This window comes from Heptranchias perlo, chromosome 17, assembly GCF_035084215.1.
Source record: "Heptranchias perlo isolate sHepPer1 chromosome 17, sHepPer1.hap1, whole genome shotgun sequence".
NCBI classification, from domain to species: domain Eukaryota; kingdom Metazoa; phylum Chordata; class Chondrichthyes; order Hexanchiformes; family Hexanchidae; genus Heptranchias; species Heptranchias perlo.
This window is the reverse complement of record NC_090341.1, coordinates 36,779,993-36,804,564: the sequence shown is the minus strand read 5'-3', so window position 1 is coordinate 36,804,564 and position 24,572 is coordinate 36,779,993. Positions and strand designations below refer to the sequence as shown.

The window sequence follows — 24,572 nt, the reverse complement described above, 5'->3', positions numbered from 1 at the left end:
GTATATTTTAAGTGCTTTGAAACAACTGGCTTTTTTTGCATCCGTGAGCATTCATATCTCTTCAGTTGAAACTTTTGTTTTTATAATTGCTATTTTAAATACCATTTGGAGAGTGGTGATAATTTTGGAAATGGCTGGAGAATCCTGCAAACATGTTACGTGAAAACTTCAAACGATTATTACTGCAGAATTATTTAAAAAGGAAGGGTCACCAGTCAGTGAGAGGCCAGGGGAGAGAATTGTTGGAGATTTAGAAGAATCAAGAGACACTAATAATCTGCAGGAAGTACAAATATTTAAACATGAAGAAAGAAAAGAAATGCTTACCAACAAGCTTCATCATTCCAGGTATGTTTTTATCAGTGAACCTCTTCTTGTTTTGTTCCTCTTGATGCATTGAATCTTGAGCTGGTACTTTCTCGAATACTTTAAATGAAAGTGACTTGAAAAGAAATCTACTGGCCCAGACTAGAGCTTATTCATTTCAGAATTCACAAACATGAAATTATATACATACTCCCAAATAGATAACTCCAAACTCTGGAAATGAAATATAAAACAATCCATCTACAGTGCTAAAGACTGAAGAAACGGAAATTCTTTCTGTGAAGAGAACAAAAATTTAAAGTACAGAAGTTGAACAATTAAAAGAGAAAATAATTAAGATGGTAAGAATAGAATGGGGTAAGAATAAAACTAGATTTTAGAAATAAAAGCCTAGGCCTTGAACTTGAACCTTGGGTTACTGGCACAGGAATGCTCAATATCATTGCTGAAATTCCTGTCTCTGCTATTTTATCAGTGTCATTAACCCAGTTACTTTAAACCAGTTAACAGACTGTAAAAATAGCAGAGAAAGGAACTTCAGACAAATGCATTAAACGTCTATATGATAGTATTCCGCAGCATAATTTCAGGGCCCGAGAAGAGATTTCCCAAAGAATCAATTTACAGCTGGTTGGACTTCCACAGTCTACAAGGTGGAATATCAACTAAATTTCTTTAAAAAGAATATTACCAGAGTACTGGGTTGCCAATAGAAATATTACCTGCAAGAACAATTGAGTTTGCTTACCATACTGGAAGGCGACAACCAAGATCTAGAAACTACTTCAGACCATCAATATTTAAACAACTTCATTTTAAGGTTAAGGAATTCAGCAGCTTGGAAAAAGGAAATTACCTTTGGGAATAAAAGAAAAATCTCATGTCCTGACTATTCAGCAGAACTGGAAAGGAAACGTGCATTTTTAAATTACTAAAGCCTTGCCTTTGAGTGTTACAAGCCTGCTCATCTTAAATTAGTTATCAGTGGAGTACCAAAAAGGTTTATAGTTCTTGAAATGGTACAGCATTCTTTGGAGAAATATCTTTCTCTGAAAGTCCAAATATATAAGTAACAAATAAGGACCACACTTCACAACTGTCACATTTTAAAATTAAAATGAAGTAAACAAACGTGTAGCCAATCAAAGGTTTGAGTAGTCATTCTGATATGGCATTCAAACAATTAAAATAACATGAAAGCACAATTAGTTTTATTCTAAGTTTATCATTTAGTTAGATTATACTACAAAGTGACGCGAGTTGTCAAAGATAATAGTAGCGGATTGGGAAATTAAATACACTTAAAGCTAGTCATGTTTTGTCACACTTTTTCAGGAAGGAAACATGGAGCAATGGAATGAGAATGGAAAGAAAAGATGAAAGAATATGCAAGAGAAAATGAAGGGAAGTCCTCATGTTCACTTTCCTGTTCGAGAAGACTTATACTTATGACTTTTACAATTCCACATCCTACTCCAGGAACTAGGACAAAGGGTGTAAAACCTCACCCTGTTTCACAATGACAAAATAGATAATATTGAGGCCATGAGGGGAAAAAATAAATTAGGTGATGCAAGGATATCAAAATACAGCAAGACCAATAGAGATTGTACACATAGTAGACCATAATATATCTTGTTAGAGAACCCCTACCTCATAAAAAGTACATCTACAACAATAGCAATTCAATAGCTGAAGATGCTGAATAAAATTATTAAGTTGTATCATATAGTTTGAAGACTTTGATCGTCCAACTAAGATTTATCAAAAATCAAACCTTGAAATAGTATGTCTCCAGGAAGCCACCAGGATGAAAAGAAATCCAGGAGACTAACAATGGATTTGATAAACTAATTATGCAGCATCAGCAGACAAGGTTGTGCATCTGATCTTTTAATTTGATCAATTGCAAAGCTTACTGGATACCATTCCAAATTTCCTCCTAGAGAAAAACTAATAAAGAGGAGGGAGCAGGTACCTTATAATTAAGGGAGAGGGCAATACTGTAACTGGTTCATTAGTATGCATATAATAGAACTCTTTTTGAGATAGATATTCATATCTCAATAAAGGCACATTGCAACTTCTTCTCAATTGTTATGTTATTTCTTCCATTTGACGATTTGGAGCAGATTCTGTGATGCTATGCAGCAGGGCAGCAGTTGTGCCATTGGCATATAGGAACAAGAGTAGACCATTCAGCTCCTCATATTTGTTTCATTCAATTAGACCATGGTTGATTTGTACCTTAACTCCATTTACCTGCCTTTGTTCCATATCCCTTGATACCCTTACCTAACAAAAATCTATCAATTTCAGTCTTGAAAATTTTGATTGTCCCAGCATCTTCAGCCTTTTGGGGGAGCAAGTTCCAGATTCCCACTACCCTTTGTGTGAAAAAATGCTTCCCGATGTCACTCCAAATGGCCTAGCTCTAATTTTAAGATTGTGCCCCCTTGTTTTGGATTCCCCCGCCAGAGGAAATAGTTTATCTGTATCTACCCTATTGAATATTTTTATCATTTTAAATACCTTGAATAGATCACTCCTCAACCTTCTAAACTCAAGGGAATACAAGCCAAGTTTATGCAACCTGTCCTCATAATTTAACGCTTTAAGCCCTGGTATTATTCTTGTGAATCTGCACTGTACCCCTACAGGGAGTGCAGAATCGGGAGCGCAGCCTTTTCACCCAATTCTCACTAGGCTGTAATTCTTTGGTCTCTTGTTTCTTGTCTGCTGGAGTCCTTGTGACCATTTTCTGTTTTAGCTTCTTTGAAGCTTCAGGTTTGATGCAGAAAAATTCAAATGAGCACCCAGCACAATTCTGCTTGATTTGCCCAAGGTTAGGGCTTTTTCTCTTGTGCACCCATGTGGATTGGGAACAAGAGATGAAGGAATTCTTAAAATACCACAGGCTTTGCAAAGTTACAATATCCTATAATATAGTGTTGTTTTAATTGGACATTTTTTCCATATTTCTTATGTTTTTATTACTAATTATTAATTTTTGAGAAATATGTCAAAGGCCTTATTTAGTTTTTAAAGTGAAGCAAATACTGTATTTTATGGTTGAAGTAGTACATGCTAGGGAAAGCAGCAAGCATCAAACCATAAATGCATACCTTAGCATGCCTTCCTGCCAATGACTAAGGACCACTGATTCAACTTAACCCAGGTTGCAGCGATTGCCGAGCTTTGTCATATACAAGGATACCTGCAGCCAACATAGGGCTGGCACTGGTGATGGTTAGCAAGATCGCCACTGCCCTCAACTGTAATGCCAGGGCTCATGCAGTTAGCACTGCACTATTAGCCAATGTGCTTGTTATGAATTCGGGGCTGCCACAGATATAGTCTCAGGTTTAGTGGCATCAGTCGCTCCCTTAAGTGGTCAGAGCATCTTAACTTTATAGGAGTTGATTCACACTGCCCTATATGTATTTGAATGATAGCATAACACAGGGATGTAAGAATAGCTTCACCTTGTGATCCGGATACTCATGTCTCTCACACGTATATCTCTTTAATTACTAGATGACGCAAAGTTTGGTTTAGTATGGTAAGCTGCTTTATCCCAGTAAAGCGAAATGTACACAGCAATAGGTAAGACCAGAGTCACTTAGTTCAATTAATACAACTTTGTGTAATGATACAAAATAAAGAACAAGTGATGCTATCCCTACTTTGGTGAGTCAGTTTATTTAACTTAAATAGAAAAATTCCTCCGCATCCTGTCCTACAGCCCAGGGCAGAACCACTCTCCCTTCAGTTCCCTGTCTTTCGCAGCCTTTTGCTACCTGTCTGTTGCAGCATCCTGTTTCCAAAAGACTGACAGCCCTTCTGGTGTTTGTGTTCTGAATTTTAAACATTTCTCTCATTGTGTCAAAAAGCCTATCCCTTTTCTACTCCCCCTCTCACAGACTGACAGAGACCAAAGGGTTTTCCAACACAATATTGAGAGGTGTCTTTCCGAATACCCAGATTATCTAACGAATCCTGTCAGCCTCAATGAATAGGGCTTGCTCAGCACCTCAACTGAAATCTTAAATTTCCACCACAGTATAGACCAGTCCCGTCTCTAACAATACAGCCTTATGGTATGGTACAATTGCCTTCACAATTGTTCTGCATAGTTTTACTACTTGTGCAGTTAGAAATGAAGAGAGAGAGAAAGAAGTGGAAGAACGAATGAGAAAAATGCTATGATCCAAAAAAGAGACAAAATTGCACATTTTCACAAATATATTAGTGGGCTTTCAATCAAAAGCCAACTGCTTTATTTTCTTGAGGGGAGGATGTGCCTTGATGCTTCTTTTAGTCTCATGGAGTGTTCCATGGGACACAGATGACCCCATTATACATATTATACTGTCCAGGCCTCCTGTTCTGATAATAATTGGACTCACTACCTGCTTTTCAAATATTCTTGCATTTGTCTGGTTAAATCTGTCAGCCACTCTTTAAACCTCATGTTTTTAACTTTTTTTCCAAAGTATAATACGTAGATGATTACAAAATACTGTAATTACAGAGCAGGTCAGTCTGTATCTGAAAGAGAAGGACAGGTTACTTTTTCAAGGGAAATGATGAAGAGCCTCACCCAAAGCATTAATTCTTTCAAGTGCCGATTGGCCTAATGTGTTTTTCCAATAATTTGTGTTTCTACTTAAGTTATTGGAGTTCAGAAGGATTCAGTTATTTGAGAATTAAATAATAGTGGATAAAATAGCTGGAACTATCTAATCACAGGTCTCCTAAACTATCCAGTTATTAAGGATAATGCTGAAGCTTTGCATTCTGGTAAAAGAAATTAAAATGAGCACTGCATCCAGTTTACAAAGAGATAATCTGGCAATTTCTTTTTTCCAAAAAATCATTATTTACCAGTTAATTTGGACAATTAGAAAGCCGAGGATTAGGATTGCCATAGGCAGGGATTCAATCTCACAAACTCATTATTGTAGGCCTTATGGCCTACTCCTACTCCTACTTCTTATGTACCATGTAGCTTTTAAACTAAAACCTTCAATTCTGTGGGCATCCCCTACTGAAAGAAACCCTCCATGATTAAGAGAGGGAAGTGATTCAGAACAGTAATACCATGACCTGTTTCACCCCAGGAACCTCTGAAGAGCTGTGATTAATCCAATCATTGAGGACCCATTGCACACCCTTCATAAAGCTCACAGATACAGTTATCTTGTTCCCAAAAGGCCTGAATTGGACACAACTCCTAATTAAAAATAAATGACAAATGCTTTTTATTAAAAAGAGTCCTGGCTCAGGGAGGAACTACAGTGATATGAGCGATTCATAGCCAACATTCTTTAGAAAATTTGGAAAAGGTATGAAATCTGCAATACACTTATGTTTTAAATTGCAAATATCAAACATCTGAATGTTTTCTTTCAGAATATCAACGAATTGCATATTGTTTCAAAATATCTCCCCCAATTTTTCTCCCCTCTTCTTGGTACCTCTCTCAAGTGGCATTCTTCATGAGTAAGTCCAAATAATGACTGTTGTCAGGCTCTTCAACCATGAGGGCATTGCAGTCAATCCCATCTATCTTCACCTGACAGCTACACCTGCAAAATGTTCTTGCAGGAGTCACTGATTAGCAATTAGGAGCATGAACCCTGGCTGACCTTTCACTCTCCTGTTTAGAGTCACTGAGGATGAAAAACGGGCGGGTTGTATAACAGGCTGCTGAATTACTATTGCCTGTTTGGCGCTACCACTGAAGTTGAATTTCACCCCCACCATGCTTAATTGTAGTGCTCCTGCTGCACTTTCCTGTCTGATCAGCTAATTCAGTCCAACCTGGGACTTTCCTGGTTGGTGTGGCTCAGTTCCATCTTGGACAGTGCATGTACCAACACAATGTTGGAGAAATTCTTAAATGGGTATGGAGTAATTTGTTTTAAAGAGCAGGAAGGCTTTAAAGCTTGTAATGCAGAATGGAAATAGACTCCAGATGTAAATCAATTTAGCAGAAGGAGTACACGATTGTAGTTTAAACAATTTAAAACTCTGCACTGGGTCCATATTGATGTACAGCTAGGCACAAAGGCATGACAATTCCTAAGGCACCACTGTGGCAGAGCAGAGCCCCTGTCTGTCCATGCCAAAGGCCGGAGACCCTGCCTGGGTTTGCCAACATTCCTTTTGTTCTGCAGTCTCCAGAGATTAAAGATTAATCTTCTGGACAATACTGCGAGCAACCCGGGAGAAAAATCAAAGGGGCATTAAAAAAATTGTGTATTTTTTTCATTTTATTTAAATACTTTTGTTTATTAATTATTAAAAAAAATTGAAGATGGAGAATAAAGGCTAACTGGGCGGGGTGTTTGGAGGCAGGAGATCACGTGATGAAACCTCCAGGAATGTGGGTCCAACTAGAGTTGGCAAGCTCAACCCTGTCCCAAATCCCGGAACGGGGTCACTCACATCATTGAGGCGAGCGGCTGGCACCTGCAAAAGCACGTCAGTGGCTTGAGCCCTAGCCCAAGTTATTCACCTTTCTAAAATGAAGCAGAATCTCTACTAAGGTCCAAAACGCCCACTAGAGCGAGGCCTCAGAATGACTCAGGCCACGTATCACTAAGGCTTTCCAGGGTATAAAGGATTACATTTCTCAAGGTAGCTTGGGATCTCATCCCAGAAACTCCCCCTTGATTTAGTGGAAACAGGCAGATGATCTGTCCACGACCCCTCCAAGTGAAATTTAAATTTCTGATCTAATTAAGGCAGAAGCCTAGAGGAGCTAGGTTCTGGGCCACTTTCTGATGAATCGTAGACTATCAGCAATGATGGACAAACCATCATCATAGCTATATTGTATTTCCACATTTTAGGAATTTGCACTGGTTATCCTTTTCATATTATATTTTGATAATATATGTCTTATCATATCTTGTCTGAGAAAATACTCCATACTTTAGGAGCATGTTTTGTTATCAAAAATTAACTTTGTTGCTATGAAGCTGGCTGAGCCTCATATTTCACCATTTACTAAAAACAATAAAATCTGAAGAAAAAAGTTGAAAAATATATTACATTTTATTTATGAAAATATGTTGACTAAATACAAATCCTAGACTTCAAACCCTCAAGCTGCTGCAGAAATGAGACCCGGTGTATTCTAACTCCCGGACCACATTTAAATCCCGTCGGCTGACTTCCCACCCATTCCAGGCAGGAAGTCGGTGGGATGCAGCGGAAAATTGTGGCGTCTCAAATTGTTGTAGCTTTTAATTTGCCTACATTTCTCGTCGCAACTGTTTCTGTTGGGTAGTTGATCCATCCCTTATCTTTTAATGGAATTAAGTTTAAGTTTCTTTTTTTAATCAAAATGTTTAACTTTTATGCTCATCAAGGTGAGAAGGGGGTTAATGCTGGGAAATGGAACTCTTCCCATTTTAGGCCTGGCAGGTCAGTGTAGGTGCATTAATTGTCTAATCACACCCACTATGGGGTGTAGCTTGGCACTTGACTATCCCATATGTCTTTCTGACAATTTAAATGTCTCATCCCTTCTTTGTTTGCAGGACAAAGCTTCATATACAAAGATGTAAACAAAATCACATGGGAGGAGAGCCCAGTAACATTAGGCTATTGAGTGACTTTGAGGAGGTCACCCTGCAGATCATTTGCCCAGAGATTGTAGGGAAGTGGGGGATGGTGAAGTTAGAGCTCTTTCTTCTTGCCCTACCACTCAGTCACACACTCGCTGGCATCAAAGTATACTCTGTATCGCAATACCATGTAACTCATTCTAATGCAAATTATATTTGAAGGTTGTCACAATGACAGCCTTGTAACCTATGTTCCTTTTCTCTTTGTCATAGGAAGCTATGCCATGGTCAAATGGCCCAGACCTGCCAAGCACTTCATAGTGTCAATCACTGGTACTCACACAGATACATGCACTATGGGGGATTTAGATAGTGAAGTAGAGAAGGGTGGATCAGGTGATATACAGAGCATGTAGTGGCACAGAAGGAGCATGAACCTGCTATCCAAAGTGCCAGTTCATGCCTATCCTCAGCTATGGGGCCAAGACATGCAGACCTCACAGGGATTGCTTTTAAATGGATACTTTCCGAGCACAGAATCTGCGCCAAACAATCTGCAACAGCTGAAGATTGTGTAGAGAAGTCCACTAGCACGCCTATGCAGTGATGACAGACAGATTTGCAACACTGCAGTCCATCATCAAGTGTCTTCAGCAGAGGTCCTGAGGCCAGTCATAGCATCTCTCATGAATGGTCAGACTGCTGCCATAGAAGCTTTGGGCTCCAATATGGAGGAAACTCACTCCTCTGGCTTCGACATGCCTGGGGATCACACTGAACAAGTCATAGGAATGCTGAAGAAGCATTTCAGGTGCCTGGGTCGATCTGGGGAGCCCTTCAGTACTCACCAGCGAAAGTGTGCAGAATAATAGTGGTGTGTTATGTCCTACACAACATCGCTGAACAGAGAGGCTGGAGGAGCTCGAATGCGCTCATGAAGCATCCACATCTGCCGGCAATATTGAAGACGAGGAGGTGGAGGTGGAGGAGGTGGAGGAGGAGGAGGAAGATCGGCAACCCATCGACAGTGCAACGGCACACATGGCTGCTCGTGATGCCAGGGATTCACTCATATCTAACAGGTTCTCATAATGAGATCTGCAAACTGAAAAAATAGTGAACTGCTCAGACCGCCTGGAACAACCACCACCAACACCAGACCCCCCTCCCTCCTCCCTCCACCCCCCTCCCCTCGAATAAAACAGTCCTTCAACCACACATACACCCATTGTAAACGCACCCAATGGGTGGCATCAAGTCTTGGTGTTCACGATGAAGCACATGAAAGGGCGCTTTCACAAAAGGGACTCAAGAATGTGCCGTGGTGGTGAGAATTATAACATTTAATGTGCATTTAATATAAACCAAATATAAATGAAAAACATGACATACTGTCAGACACCCTTGTGCATACCCTTGGTGATTACAAAATCTTTGACTTCCTCTTCCTAGCGCTTCTACGTAGTATCCCCTGTGGCTGTAGCAGAGGTAGTGGCAGGTTACCCAGATTCATGCCGGGCTGCTTTGATGCTTTCGGCCTACACCTTCTGGGTTTTGGAGCCTGTGGGGGCCCCGCCAAAGACTGCTCCACCTGCACCTGTGCAGGGACAGACTTGGCCATCTGGAGAGGAGGCAACATTGCAGGTACCAGTTGAGGGGGGGTAACGGATGAGATGTGGGAGTGCTTTAAGTGGGGTCCCCACTTCCATGTCCCCTTTCACCATCATCCCTCTCCTGGGCCAGGGCCACATCACTCCTACCACTCTGCTAGACAACAGCTTGGAGGACATGTGTGATGCCTTGTAAGACCAGTGCTAATGTATCTGTCTGCCTGTTTAAGGTGGCAGAATGTTGTTCACCCTGAGTCCGCACGGCCATTGCCAAGGCCTGAATGGACTCATTTGTGAGCCGTGCTTAGAGCTTAATGGAGGCTGCCGTTCTCTCCATCACATTCCCATACTTACCTGCGCCACCAGTCCAGAATGGATAGAAGTGGATAGAGAGAGAGAGGAAGAAGGCTTCAGAACGCGAGCTCCATTGAGTGAAGGTGTCGAGGAGATGTTGGCCGAACGACTAAGTATCTCTGGGTGTTCAAGAAACTTCCCCTGCCGTTGATTCCCTCCATCGATTCCCGTGGCCGTGTCTTTGCGGAAAATTGCTGGAACGGTGAGATGAGGCAAGAATGCTGAGCCAAGCTGGAGGATTTCTCTGACTGACAGTTCTCCCTCTCCCCAGGCTCCCGCTCCCCGAGCCTTGGGTGCAACAGTGTGGTAATCTCCTCAGCTCCAAAACTGCTGCGGCTTGTTGCCGGGGAGAGGCTGTGCTGGTTGGAAATGCTCCAGTGTGCGAACGCAGCCTGTTTGGCGTTATTCAAGTGAATTGTTGTTCCATTGGCGTGGTAGTCGCTCCAATTGACGCGGGTGCAACCCTTCGCTTCCAACCTCAGAGCTGCCAACCTCAGCTTGTCGCTCACCTCCAGCAGCTCTTGCCCCGACACCGTGTTGCCGCTCGAGTAGCTGCTCACCCCTTCGCTGTCGAAGACGATGCCGAAGGTCCTCACCTTCACCCCCATCGCAGGCAGGCGCTTCAACAGGGTTTTATTCACCGGCTACATCGAAGGGGCTGGGTTTTTATTCGCGGCTCCAGTGGCATTTTAACCCATTTTTAACTGATTTTTAACAGATTCATTGATTAAATTTAAATGCGTTCTTCTTTAATTTAGTCCATTTTAACCTTAATTTTTAAGGTTATATTTAATTCATATTTTTATCCCGGCCTCGCCCAGGTCGGGTCCTCGCCGCTGCTGCTCCTCCCTCGCCGCTTCCGGCTCCCTCTGGGCTTTTTGTAGACCCCGCGCCGCCACCTGGCCTTGCACAGGTCGGGTTCTCACCGCTCCCGCTCCTCCCTTGCCACTCCCGCTGTTCCCGCTGCTTCTCGCTCCCTCTGGGCCTTTTGTAGGCCCCGCGTTACCGCTTGGCCTCGCCCAGGTTGGGTCCTCGCCGCTGCCGCTCCTTCTTCACCGCTCCCACGGCTCCAGTGGGTTGGTGGACGTTGAGTATTTGTTCGTCTCCATCCTACAACAGAGCCTGGTCTCCAATCATCTTGGATTGCCCTGCCATTGGGCCAAGACCTCGCTCTGCTGGGACCGTGTGGTGGTTGGTGTGCAACGACCAACCCACATTAAAAGAATCCACGCACAGGCATCTTCCACCCCAACCCCACCCTACCCACCCAAAAGAATCTCGGGACCTGGAACGTCAGGACCCTTATGGACAATCCCAACAGCGACAGACCTGAATGTCGCACTGCCATGATAGCCCGGCAACTCCGGCGCTACAACACCGAAATCACCGCCCTGAGCGAGACACGGCTGGCAGGAGAAGGCCAGCTTAAAGATCAAGGTAGTGGATACACCTTCTTTTGGAAAGGCAAACTAGAAGAAAAACAGCATCTCCATGGGGTCGGCTTTGCCATAAAAAATGAATTGGTTGGACGTCTCAACAAATCCCCCTGTGGGGTAAATGAATGCCTCATAACCCTACGGCTCACCCTGGCCCAGAAGCAGCACACCACCGTTGTCAGTGCCTACGCCCCGACCCGAGATGCAACGGGCGAGATAAAAGAGGTATTCTACTCTAGCCTTGACCAATCGCTGTTCCGTATCCCAAAAGGGAGACAAGCTGATTCTTCTTGGCGACTTCAATGCCAGAGTCGGGAGGGACGCAAACCTTTGGAAAGGCGTGTTAGGCAAGGAAGGCGTAGGGAAAGCAAATCCCAATGGAGTCCTCCTCCTGACGAAATGCCTAGAAGATGACCTCGTCGTAACGAACAGCCTGTTCCGCCAGAGGGACAAGTACAAGACCTCATGGCAACACCCCCTGCAAATCTACTGGCTCCACAATGGCAGGCGATCACTAGGAGGGCAGAGGAAACACGATAAGGACACTCTCAAAGCTTCTCTAAAAAAATGCAACATCCCCACTGACACGTGGGAATTGCTTGCCCTAGAACGCCCATACTGGAGAAGAAGAATCCGCGAAGGCGCCAATCACCTCGAGTGACACCGTGTGGAACACGTGGAGGCCAAGCCTAAGCAGCGGAAAGAGCGCGCAGAATCCAGAGCGTCTCACCCACCCACCTTATTAAACACTACCTGCCCCATCTGTGGCAGAGTCTGCGGATCCAGGATTTGACTATTCAGCCACCACAGAACCCACCCTTCCGGAGTGGAAGCAAGTCATCCTCAACCCTGAGGGACTGCCAAAGAAGAAGAAGAATGCTGGAGGTGGACTTCTCCATCCTCTCTGCTATTGTGGAGAGTTAGCGTGGTATGTCTTCCAGTACGTCGCAAAGGCGCATCTGTACCTCTATCATTCTCCTTTTAAAGGATGGTCCCCGGGGTTCAGCATTAGTGCCAAGCTGAGCAGAGCTTGGAGAGGAGTGCGCCTACTGACATGGACTCTCCACAGCTGCCCCTGCCACCGGTGTCTGCTCGTGCTAACTTGTGTGCGGTGACTCACCAGGTGACAACCCAACTGCCTCTTTAATAGGACCCACCGAGGTGTGAGTATCTGCACTGATGCAGGACTCACTAAGATGTGACGGTGCGCCCTCGGAGGCAAGGAGTTCCTCTGAGGAATTTCCCTCAATCATGTCTTCAGTCCTTGATGGCCCTGGAAGAGAACATACAGCGATATTAATAATCATCGCAGATGTAATGTTGTGATGAGCATACTGAGGTGCTCAATAGATCAATCATTGATAACATCAATCCATGTTGTGTGTCAGGGATGTTAACGTTCTGTGATCAGACGTTTGCGGGGTGCCAGTCTCGGCATCCCCGACGGCCAGGCACTCCAGCGTTCGGCTTATTTCCAAGGCCTCCTCCTCCGCCTCTTGAGAGCCACGATTTGTGGAGGCCCCCCCTCCAGTCCTTACCGTCTCCCTTGCATTTTGCGCTCTCTTCTCCTACAAGGGGAGAAAGTATAGACATGTGAGTGAGTGAGGATGATGGGGTTAACCATTGGATGCATTGCTCTTGGTCAGGCTGACAATGAACGAGATGCATCAGAGGGTGACTATCAGACAGATTGATCACATTGCATCAGGATTGGGGTGCGTGGGCGAGGTGGGTGCACAAATCGGGGGGGGGGGGGGTGGTGAAGAAATGAACAGAAAGTGAAGGTCACTTGACACTGAGCCTTAAGTGGGTGTGAGGAGTGATGTGATGGAGTAGGCTTCGCAGGGCAGTGTGAGGGGGGGGGGTGGTGAGGGGGTAATGTTCACCACAGAATGCAGGTGAATCAGTAACTGTATTCACTTTTCCAGACCTGGTTAGGTCATTAAATTGATTTCTGCACTGCAGCCACGACTAGGGCACCATGCTCCTGCTGCTGACCTGGTCTGCCACCTCCAACCACCCCTTCTTGGTGGCAGAACCAGGTGTCTTCCTCCTGTCAAGTGGGTATAGCACCTCCCTCCTGTTTCTCACAGCAGCCTTTAGTATCTCCAGGGCGGCGTCCGAAAACCTGGGTGGTGGCTTCGCTCTATAACGTTCCATTGTGCCTTTTCCTCCCTTCACCTTCAAAATGCATCGTTGCATTGGCCCTTTAAGTAGTGGGCTTTAAATCATAGAATAGAATCATAGAAAAGATACAGCACAGAAGGGGGCCATTCGGCCAATCGTGTCCACGCTGGCTCGAAGAACAACCAGGTGCCCATTCTAATCCCACCTTCTGGCACCCGGTCCATAGCCCTGCAGCTTACAGCACTTTAGGTGCAGGCCCAGGTACTTTTTAAAAGAGTTGAGGGTCCCTGCCTCTACCACCAATTCGGGCAGCGAATTCCATACACCCACCACCCACTGGGTAAAAATGTTTTTCCTCATGTCCCCTCTAATCCTTCCACCAATCAGCTTAAATCTATGTGCTCTAGTTCTTGAACTCTCCGCTAGGGGAAACAGGTACTTCCTGTCTACTCTCTCTGGGCCCCTCATAATTTTGTACACCTCAATCAAGTCTCCCCTCAGCCTCCTCTGCTCCAAGGAAAACAACCCCGGCCTATCCAATCTCTCCTCGTAGCTGCAATTTTCAAGCCCTGGCAACATTCTTGTAAATCTTCTCTGCACTCTCTCCAGAGCAATTAGGTCCTTCCTGTAATGTGGTGACCAGAACTGCGCACAATACTCCAGCTGTGGCCTTACCAGCGTTTTATACAGTTCCATCATTACACCCCTGCTTTTGTATTCTATACCTTGGCTAATAGCGGAGAGCATTCCGTATGCCTTCTTCACAACCTTATCTACCTGTACTGCCACCTTCAGGGACCTGTACACATGCACTCCAAGGTCTCTCACTTCCTCTACCCCTCTCAATATATTCACTTTTACTGTTTGCCCTCCCTAAGTGCATTACCTCACACGTCTCTGGATTGAACTCCATTTGCCACTTTTCCGCTCACTCCACCAACCCATTGATATCTTTTTGGAATTTACAGCTATCCTCTTCACTATCAACTATACAGCCAATTTTTGTGTCGTCTGCAAATTTGCCAATCATGCTCCTAAATTCAAGTCCAAATCATTAATATATTCCACAAACAGCAAGGGACCCAACACTGAGCCCTGTGGCACACCACTGCAAACAAAATCGTGTCATGCGGGTGCGCAGTAAGCCTGCTGCGCAACCTGAGGTCACGAAACCCGAAAGTTGACTTAAGTGGCTTCAATTGAGTCGCGATCGCTCAGGAACACGCACAAAATTTTTTTCTGGGTTTCCCACCTCCTTATTGAACCCTCCTTCCCCCTGCCACAGCTGAGATCCCACTTCATTGTTAAAATTTAGGCCCAGGTTTTTTTTTATTCGTTCACGGGATGTGGGCGTCGCTGGCAAGGCCGGCATTTATTGCCCATCCCTGATTGCCCTCGAGAAGGTCGTGGTGAGCCGCCTTCTTGAACCGCTGCAGTCCGTGTGGTGACGGTTCTCCCACAGTGCTGTTAGGAAGGGAGTTCCAGGATTTTGACCCAGCGACAATGAAGGAACGGCGATATATTTCCAAGTCGGGATGGTGTGTGACTTGGAGGGGAACGTGCAGGTGGTGTTGTTCCCATGCGCCTGCTGCCCTTGTCCTTCTAGGTGGTAGAGGTCGCGGGTTTGGGAGGTGCTGTCGAAGAAGCCTTGGCGAGTTGCTGCAGTGCATCCTGTGGATGGTGCACACTGCAGCCACAGTGCGCCGGTGGTGAATGTTTCGGGTGGTGGATGGGGTGCCAATCAAGCGGGCTGCTTTATCTTGGATGGTGTCGAGCTTCTTGAATGTTGTTGGAGCTGCACTCATCCAGGCAAGTGGAGAGTATTCCATCACACTCCTGACTTGTGCCTTGTAGATGGTGGAAAGGCTTTGGGGAGTCAGGAGGTGAGTCACTCGCCGCAGAATACCCAGCCTCTGACCTGCTCTCGTAGCCACAGTATTTATATGGCTGGTCCAGTTAAGTTTCTGGTCAATGGTGACCCCCAGGATGTTGATGGTGCTGGTAATGGTTCTGATGTTGCTATTTACAGCTCCCCTAGACCCCATCTTACGTTCCTTTACTTGACCCATTACCACCCTCCTTGCCTTGCACCTCATCCCTTTTGTCATTTAATCAGTGCTGCCCTCCACCCTATCAGAGACCTTTCCTTTTGTTCTTTCCTCCCCACCTTTCCCTGGTTCTGTACTTGCATAAAAACTGTTTAATCTTCAACTCCTTCCAGTTCTGATGACAGGTCTTCGACCTGAAATGTTAACTCTGTTTCTTTCTCCACAGATGGTGCCTGACTTGCTGAGTATTTCCAGCATTTTCGTTTTTATTTCAGATTTCCAGCATCCGTAGTATTCTGCATTTGATTACATGTATTTATGATGACCCTGCCTGATTCAAGCAGGCTCCTCAACTGTTCAAGAAAAGGATGGCATTACAATGGCCGCAGGACAGTAAAAGAGCGATAAGTATACTGCTTGGATTTTAACTCCCGTTCCACTAGGTTTCCACCAGATGGAGGGAGTTCAAATTCTCCTATTGCTTTATTAGGTCAGGAATAGTTTACCATGTAATTGAGAATATATTATTCTGCTAAAGTGCATCTGTCTCCCTGTAAAGTGACAAATTCTAATTGTTGTCAAGTAAACAGTCTCAGGTCACTCAAGAGTTTGATTGTTGTTTGGACAAGGAACCTTGAGGTTAGAAAGTGCTCATCAATTTCAGCCTGGAATTCAGAATTTTAATACTGTTAGTTCATCTTAAGAACAGGAAGAGGTCCCTCTATAATGCAAACCCTGACACCAATTGAGTAGTCAGCCATCAACATTATTGGCAGAGAGAGGACACACAGATGGCGAGGCAAAATTGTTTAAGTATCCAAAAATACCTGTACTCAGTGTTGTCTTTCTAATCATGCTCAAGGTCCTCCTCTACTATTGGCTCCAGATGTTGTCCCCAGTGCAGTGCAAAGTTATGCCTTATACAGCAAACCACTAGAACGCGGGATACTCTTTGTGGGCTGTACCGCAGCACATCACCAGACCTGCCAAGGCAGTGGAATCTTTGAACCAGCAGTTCAATGGCTTGCGTGATTAAGGCTCTTGTGGAGTATGGATCTGGTTTCATTGCATTTCCGCTGGTGATTGTGGATTTCTCAGAGCAGTCATGAGCCATACGTCTGACTTTATGTGCGGGGTCAAAGATTGAGAGAGGGGTGGGGGATGGAGAACTGCAGCAATATTAAGGCGTCATGAGAGTAGGCACAGACCTGAATGATGTGCTGCTGATCATCGCACACTAGTTGGGCATTCAGAGAGTGGAAGCCCTTGTGGTTCATATATGTGTGGAGTCTTCTGAGGGAGCTCACAGGGCAATGTGTGTGCAGTCAATGATTCCCTGGACTTGGGGTAAGCCTGCAATTTGTATAAACTCAGAGCCCTATCCTGCTGTTTCCAGTTATCCATGGGGAAAGTGATCAATGCATTTGCTTGATGCAAACATGGACTGCAGCCTGACTGGCATTACTAATGTCCCCTCTTGCAACCTGGAAGGAACCAGAGGCAAAGAAGTTCAGGGCTATAGTGACTTTGACTGCAACAGGCAAGGCAATGCTAATTCATTGCAGGTAATGAAAACATTGGGAGGCTAAGTTATTGAGAAATAATAATTTTCTATGCTTTATTATGTTATAAACCCTATTCCAGCAGTTAGAAATTTCAGTGACTGAGAAAAAAGGGTGGGTAGAAGGAGACTGAAATTTGTTTTGGAATGATTTGATTGTTTTAGGTTCTGCTTCATTTTATTAGTAGGAGTATGTTTTTCTTGTTGCTCACACTTGATTCATTGGTAGCTTACTTACTTTTGATTTGTACATTTATGACATACTGAGATCTGATTTGTTGCTGTTTTATGAATTTGAAATTTAAATGAATCAAAAAGATTGATTGCAAAGTATGATACCACTTACTATCATACTGTTTTTAAACTATTCACAGTGAATCACATGTGACACTACACATGGTCAGTTGGAGGGATGTTTCACTTATCTGTTTCTGTCGTTATGTTGCTGCTTCTCTTGGTCTCTCTTTATGTCCTCTTCTGCTTAACTCTGTGTTGTCTCCTTATATCTGTCTCTTCTCACTGAGTCATCTGTGAAACACACAGCATATTGGCAAAATAGTGCCAGGCTGTAAGTGATTCTGTGATGTAAGTACCACCTAAGAATTGGAGTAACTAATTTTACTGCATTTAACTCTCGAAGTGCCAACAATTACTTTTATTGATAAGACCACTGATAAAATAACTTGTTAAGTATTGACCTCAGAGAAAAAAAGTGCCTTCAATTTCTATTCAAACCCCAGTAACACATTCATAAAGGAAGTACTATTTTGCGTCCAATGCACTGAAACTACTTGTGAAATAAGTTCAATTACAACATTCACCCAATATTTATGGGCTTGACAATCAAAAACCTATCACTTTACTTTGGAAAATGGAGGCTGAGTATATTTGTTGGTATATGGAAAAATCAGTTGGGTCTGTTTCTGAAGATTAATGATACCGCCCCAATCACAATCTGGGAGAGTGCTCAGACTGTGCTGCAAGGGCAGATTATTTGGATGTCACCTCCTGTAGAAAAACACCACCTGGAACTTCAGTAATCCTCCCTCAATCATTGCACAGTTATCAAACTGTGTTTATACATAGATACCACTCATCTGACAGTCTAATACCACACTTGCACTGCTGTTCAGATATCAGGTTGGATATGAAATTGACCTTCACTGCTCAATAAAAATCAGATGAATTATAAGGGCTGAAGTTGCACTTGTTGAAACAAGACTTAGCTCCCAAGTGAGTTCCTTGCTGGTGACGATTTGGATATATCCCAGTACAAGCTGGAGGTGGACTCATGATTTAATTGTTCCATTTGACTTGCCGCACTCCCAACACACCTATTTCACATACCTGTACTATCTGTCATCTATCCTATGTGACTCTCCCCCAGTGTCAGAGTACCCATGCACCTGTAACTAATATGCCTATGTGTTAAAACATTAATGCCATAGAGGTGCATAAACAGGGCAGCTATACCCAATCTGCAGTCATACTTTTGTACACAGAACTCAAATTCTGTTATCAGGGCTTGGTGTTAATAATAATAACAGCAACATGTATTTATAGAGGGCTTTTAACACAGAAAAACTTCCCAAGGTGGGTTTTAAGGAGGTTTTAAGGGAAGAGATGGAAGTTGAGAAGCAGAGGGATTTAAGGAAAGAGTAAAATAACTTAATATCTTGTCAAAGCTGTATTGTGATTGGCTAAATGCTTGACATAAGGGGCCGTAGTGCTTTATATATTGAACATTTTATCATTTTGAGCTATTGGTTTCCTCAATCAGTAGAAACCAAATACATGGAGCAGATGTGGGAGAAATTCTTTATTTGTTTTCTTTGTGTTTTCAACTCTATCAGCACAGTGGCAAAACCAAGGGCAAGCCATTAGTACATAAGATCCAGCTGAATTCTATTGCAGTATTTCAACTGTCCAAAGGATGGCTTCCAGTATTTGGCTATACATTACTCCACATGTGGTCAGTCTGTATGGGACTTCCCTCCTTTGCATTCTGAAGTCAGTATACATAGACCTGGCATGATGAACATTGCTTTTTCTCGCCTTTCTAGAAAGGCTTAAATGTGATGATCAAATTATACAGATTGACCCAAATATGTCTCTTTCTGCTGCTACGTGAAGATTACAAACAAAATTGTCTAATGATTTTAAGAAAGAGAGCTTTAATTGTTTTCAAATTGCAAGCAGCCAAGTAATAAAGATGCAGCACCTTCATCTTCTTACTCGCTTGCATCCTACTTACTACAACTGAGCTGATTAATTGAAGGCTGCACAATGCACCCTATATGTTGCCTAGTGGCTCATGAAAGCTGTGATGTGCCATCCATCCCACCTCTGCAAATCATATATACAGAAACTAGTAAACAAAGGTAAATGCTCCCATACACTGTTACTGTCCATCTTCTAATTATTCTACTATAATTTGATGTCAAGCTCTGCTGTAAGAATTACACTAGCTGAAATGATTTTGTAAAATACTCAATAAAAATGAATGCAAAACCCCAGGAAAACTTTTAACATTTTTATACTCTTAAGAGTTAAATGAAGATTAATATTCAATGCATAGAGGATTGTGACAAGGTTCTGTTAGATACAATATGTGTTAGGTATGATAACAAGTGAACACCATTTAACAATAAACAATAAAGTTAGAAGCTTATTATGAGGATGGGTTAGAATTTTATAAGAATCCTGCAGCGTATTCACTTTATACCATGGTTCTAGTTGGATAGCTATGGTAAAAATGACAAAATTGACTTAAATATAATTACATATACACTAGAGATTGAGCGGACCCTTTCAGTTGGTGCTTTTGGGTGATGTAGTCGAGTTGTGCTGGTTGTGCAAAGTGTGCATCAGCATGGTTCTGCAGTTCAAGGTGCAATAGTCATGACAGGGGTTCTGCAGTTTGTGAAAATGGGTTAAATTGTATTTTTTCTGCATTCTGTAATTGGATTTGTTTTACATCTTGACTGTGAATTATTGTATTTTTAAATCATATCCTTCGTATCTGACATATAACAAAGTTTGAGAAATCTCTCAAAATGCTTCATGTACAATAAATAACTTTAAAATGCAGCGACTGTTGTTTTGTGGACATCAGTTAACTATGAGACGCAATAATGAGGTGAAACTATCTCTTGAAGATGATTCTGCTATTGCAATGCTAAACTGTACTGGGCACTTTATATGGTTCTTTTGGCACTGGCATGCTAATAATCTTAGTATTATATCAGTTACCAAAGGCACAATACAAGGATGCCATTACACTATGACTGGTATCCAGCTTCTGCAAGGAAAAATGGAACAAAGGAATAACAAATAGATCCTTTCAGCGAGAATAAAAGAGGTGGCAAGAGAAAAAACAAATGTTTTCTCTATTTTTTAAACATATCCTCCGTGTTTGTCCTGACTCTCCCTCTGATTTTCAAACTGACAGGTCATGATTTTACAAATTCATCTGATCAGCTTACTGTGTGAGGAAGTCAGAGAGACTGTGTGGGATCGAAGTGGTTTCAGTTTTTTGAAAAGAGTAGGTGAAATTGTGTGACAATATGAGTGTGTGCAGTGGGTAGATTTGAATATGTGTCAGTGGCGGTTAACAATGTGTCTCTGGTGCTTTCAATCAGACTCACCCGACACTTTCCGTACTTGGAATGGAAGTAGTCATTTAAAAATATATATATTTATCATTGTGCTGCACAAAGTTTACATGCTCTCTCACATCACGGTACGTTTTGGAATACATGCTATGTTACAGATAACATAGTACATATATTTAAAGAGAGATTACTCAATGATGTTACCTCCTCACGTGACTGTGGCAAATGGAAGGCAGCAGAAATGAACACATGTGCAGAATGCTTCTTTCCAGCCATTGGATGCAGTAAACTGAGAAGACAGTCAGCTCTTTTCAACTGATACAAATTGGAACTGCTGTACTTCAAGATTTTTAAAAACTTGCTTTAAAACTGGAAAGCTAAGATTGTATTCCACATTACCACCAAGCAGAAATGAAGCAAGACATTGTCTCAAAGGTGCTCTCACATGTTCTGTTACCAGTCTGCATCAGCAACTTTATACTCTTATTTGGCAGTGGAATGCTGAAAATCGCCAAAGGTGCAGTATAAAGAATTACACCATGATTGTTTTCAGGCTCCAGAAAGGAGTACTTGGGTCAGTAAATCAGGTAGATGATAGAGGCATGTGCCTCTCTTTAAAATCAAGTTGTTAAAGAATTTAATGCATGAGTATTGTACTTCTTCCCTGGCCTACAGTTAAAATGGCAATCAGAGAACTGCTGACTATGGGCCTATCAGTCCATGTCATGTCAAGGCTTGATCAATTTACTGCCTTGAATAAAGATAGACCTCACTTTGGTAAAGGAAACAGAGCCTGACCTTCTGGCTCCATAGAAACCCAGGAAAATCTCCATACTAATAGGAGTGATAGACAGCAGGATTCTGGAGGAACATGTAACCGCTGACTGTTCACTTGTGATTGTAAAGAATCAAATGCCAAAACCTATTCATGGAGATTTCATTACCTCTCTTCAGCGTGGAGTTTAGGGACAATATTGAAAAACATGCAGAAGGTCACACAATCTCCGTATGACTAGTAAAATAATATCAATTAATTTATTAAGTTTTAAAATTACAAATTACAAATTTTCACATCATTCCTCATCATTTTAGGAGATAACACAGAACAGTAGCTCTTGTTGGGAAATTGTAATCGTTGATTATAACTACAAATTGTAGCAATGGAAGAAATATATCAAATCCAAATTCAGTTCTAAGACCTAATCCAGAGGTTCAGGACTGCAAATGGTCATCGTTTTTTTGAGTTTATCTGTATCAGAATCTGCTGTTGATGCCAGATAAATATATAATGCAGATTTATTTGATTATGACACGTAGCCATTACTGTAATTTAACAAAAATAGTCATCTGAAAATAACCTTTGTTTAAACTTTTGTGCCATCTAAATGTCATTTAACACCCAATTGATGCTTGCCAGTGTAGACATACACAGACTGATTTGTGACCACATATTCTCAGGTGCACATAAAGGACTGGCATCAGTAAAAGGCATACATCAGCCATAGTAAACAGACTTATTGCATTACTCTCCCCAGTCTCTCACCTCTGAAGAACTGTGTGCTTCTTTTATCTCCTCCAATAGATTGCCTAAATTTTATATGTCTTTGGCTCATTCATCATCATCCAGTCATCTTAATTTTTACTCTGTCTTATCTAAAAAATACATCTACCATGGGACCCTCACTCATCTGCCTCTTAGACCAAACTGCTCCTCAATTGCTATTACTCCTTCTATCCTGCTAGTTTGTGTGGGTGTTGCCGACTGGCACACTAGAAGGTCCAGGAGTATGTGTTGCGGGACCCACTGAAGTGAGGTGCAGCCTACGCAAAGGCTCTATGGGGAAAGGTCACCATGTAAGGCCATTTCACCTTGTATTGTACAGCATGTATTAGCAGATATGTACCATGTATTAAATTGTAACAATGGAATCGTATTGTGTATGATCTGTATTTTATTGTTTTTGAATGATAAATTGTGACATCCACATAAAATTTAAGGATATGCATAATTCAATGAAATAAAGTATATTTTGAAATAAAAAAAAGCTTGTTTGAGTGCACACCTGTGTTATTAGCATGTATTTGTCAACAATCCTTTGAGAAGTGTTTTTGATTGTGCTAAGAAAGATGGATAGGGCAGCTGTCATGTCAGGGCTTTTACTAATCATGCCAACAAATATAACTGTTGTATTTACCAATACAAAGAAAGATTTACATTTATATGGAATCTTATGTTTCTTAGAAAACTGTCAAAAGTACTTCACAAACAATAAATTACTTTCTGAAGTCCATCATGCATGCAAGAGCCATTTTGCATACAGAAAGGTCTCACAAACAGTAATGAGATGGATAACCAGTTAATCTGTTTTTGGTGTTGATTGAGAGAAGAATATTGACCAGTACTCCAGAACAACTCTGTTACAATCTGGGCACTCCCCATATATTTTTCTCAATGTAAAAGGTTTACTCCCATAGATGCCCAGTGCAACAAGTCCACTCCTGTAGATGAGCCCTTGCTCCCTATGAATCTTAAACATGAAGTAATTTGGAATAGCATGACCCGGCAGACAATGGATCCATTTTACTGTTATGGTGTACACTAGAAAGAGTATGTGATCCCACCAAATTCTTCTGATCTCGCCAAATACCATACAACTTAGGCTGAAAACTACAAATTAGATTTATTAAGAAATATGATTAACAGAAGTAAGATGAAAGGAAACAGCAGATTTGTTTGGTTTACAACACTTCACTTAACTTGTAGTGTCATTTTCAAAGCAATAAGCAATATGGGCTCTAGCACTTCAAACTTTAGTTTGGACTAGACACTGAGGAGCTTTACAAGAGACTGAAATCTCACGATGTCCTCCGTTAACCTGTACCTGCAGAGCAGTACACTGAGAAAGGAACTGGTGAACTAGCAAAAACATGTTATACTTGTACCCAGTTTCAGGCAGCTTCTGCTTACAGAAGTGGCAATCAAAATGAACTTCAAAGCTACCACGACAGCCCGTCAGAAATCTGTTTCAAGCTATTCACCAGCTTTCAGGACAAAGCAGAGCCGCAAGACAGATAAACAAGACTCTCTATTGAGACAGATATCTTTCAAAGGTTTGATACAATAGCAAATGAAATAGACTAAATATGAGAAGATGAACGGTGATCAATGTTAACTGTTTCTACCTGGGTGGTGGTGAGTCTTCTCCCACATGTTGAACAACATGGTGAGCGAACTTCCATTCTACACAACGGACCCATCTTACACATTTCCTCAAATGCAATTAAAGACCTATCAGAGAAGCCAAAGAACCCAAAGTCATAGTATTTAAGTAGCCATTAGCCTTAGATGGTGGTGTCCTGGTCCAGACATGTACATTCCATCTAAATAGGCTGCTCCCAGCAGTGTAGTGACAAAGTTAAAATGGCTGCAATACAGGCATAACTACAAACTTCCCTCCCCTAAAAGTATATAAAATAGAGATTTTTATGATATTAAATAGGACAGATCTCCAAACTGTCACAAACAGCAATGAACTTAAGGCTAGTTAATTATTCTGGTGATGTTGGTTGAGGGAGGAATATTTGCCAGAACACTAGAACTCCCTGCTGTTCTTCAAATTAACTTCCATTTGTACCATTGGAAAACAGAGAAGATCTTAATTGAACAACTCATCTGAAGGATGGCACCTCTGATAATGCATAACTCCCTCTGCATTGTGTCAACCTTCAACCCTTTAATTTACAGACGAGAGTCCTACCAATCGAGCCAAGCTGACAGTATAGAAGAAAAAACTGACTGACGGAGAAATAAATAGGAAGAGGGGGTATGGTTATTTCTCCCTCCCCCCCAAAAAAGTAGCAAAACACTGAGATGAACTACCTCACTTTCCAATTTGCATCTTGTTGGTGCTCAGC

General features: G+C 42.3%; 1 long non-coding RNA gene across 1 annotated transcript in view; it reads right to left on the bottom strand.

Moving 5' to 3' along the window:
• LOC137334422 (uncharacterized) overlaps positions 1-508 on the bottom strand; it is a 35,436-nt gene extending 34,928 nt beyond the window's left edge. Inside the window, exon 1 of the long non-coding RNA XR_010966144.1 lies at positions 328-508. This is a non-coding gene — a long non-coding RNA (uncharacterized lncRNA). The remainder of the gene's footprint in view (positions 1-327) is intronic.
• Between the last annotated feature and the right edge of the window lie 24,064 nt (positions 509-24,572).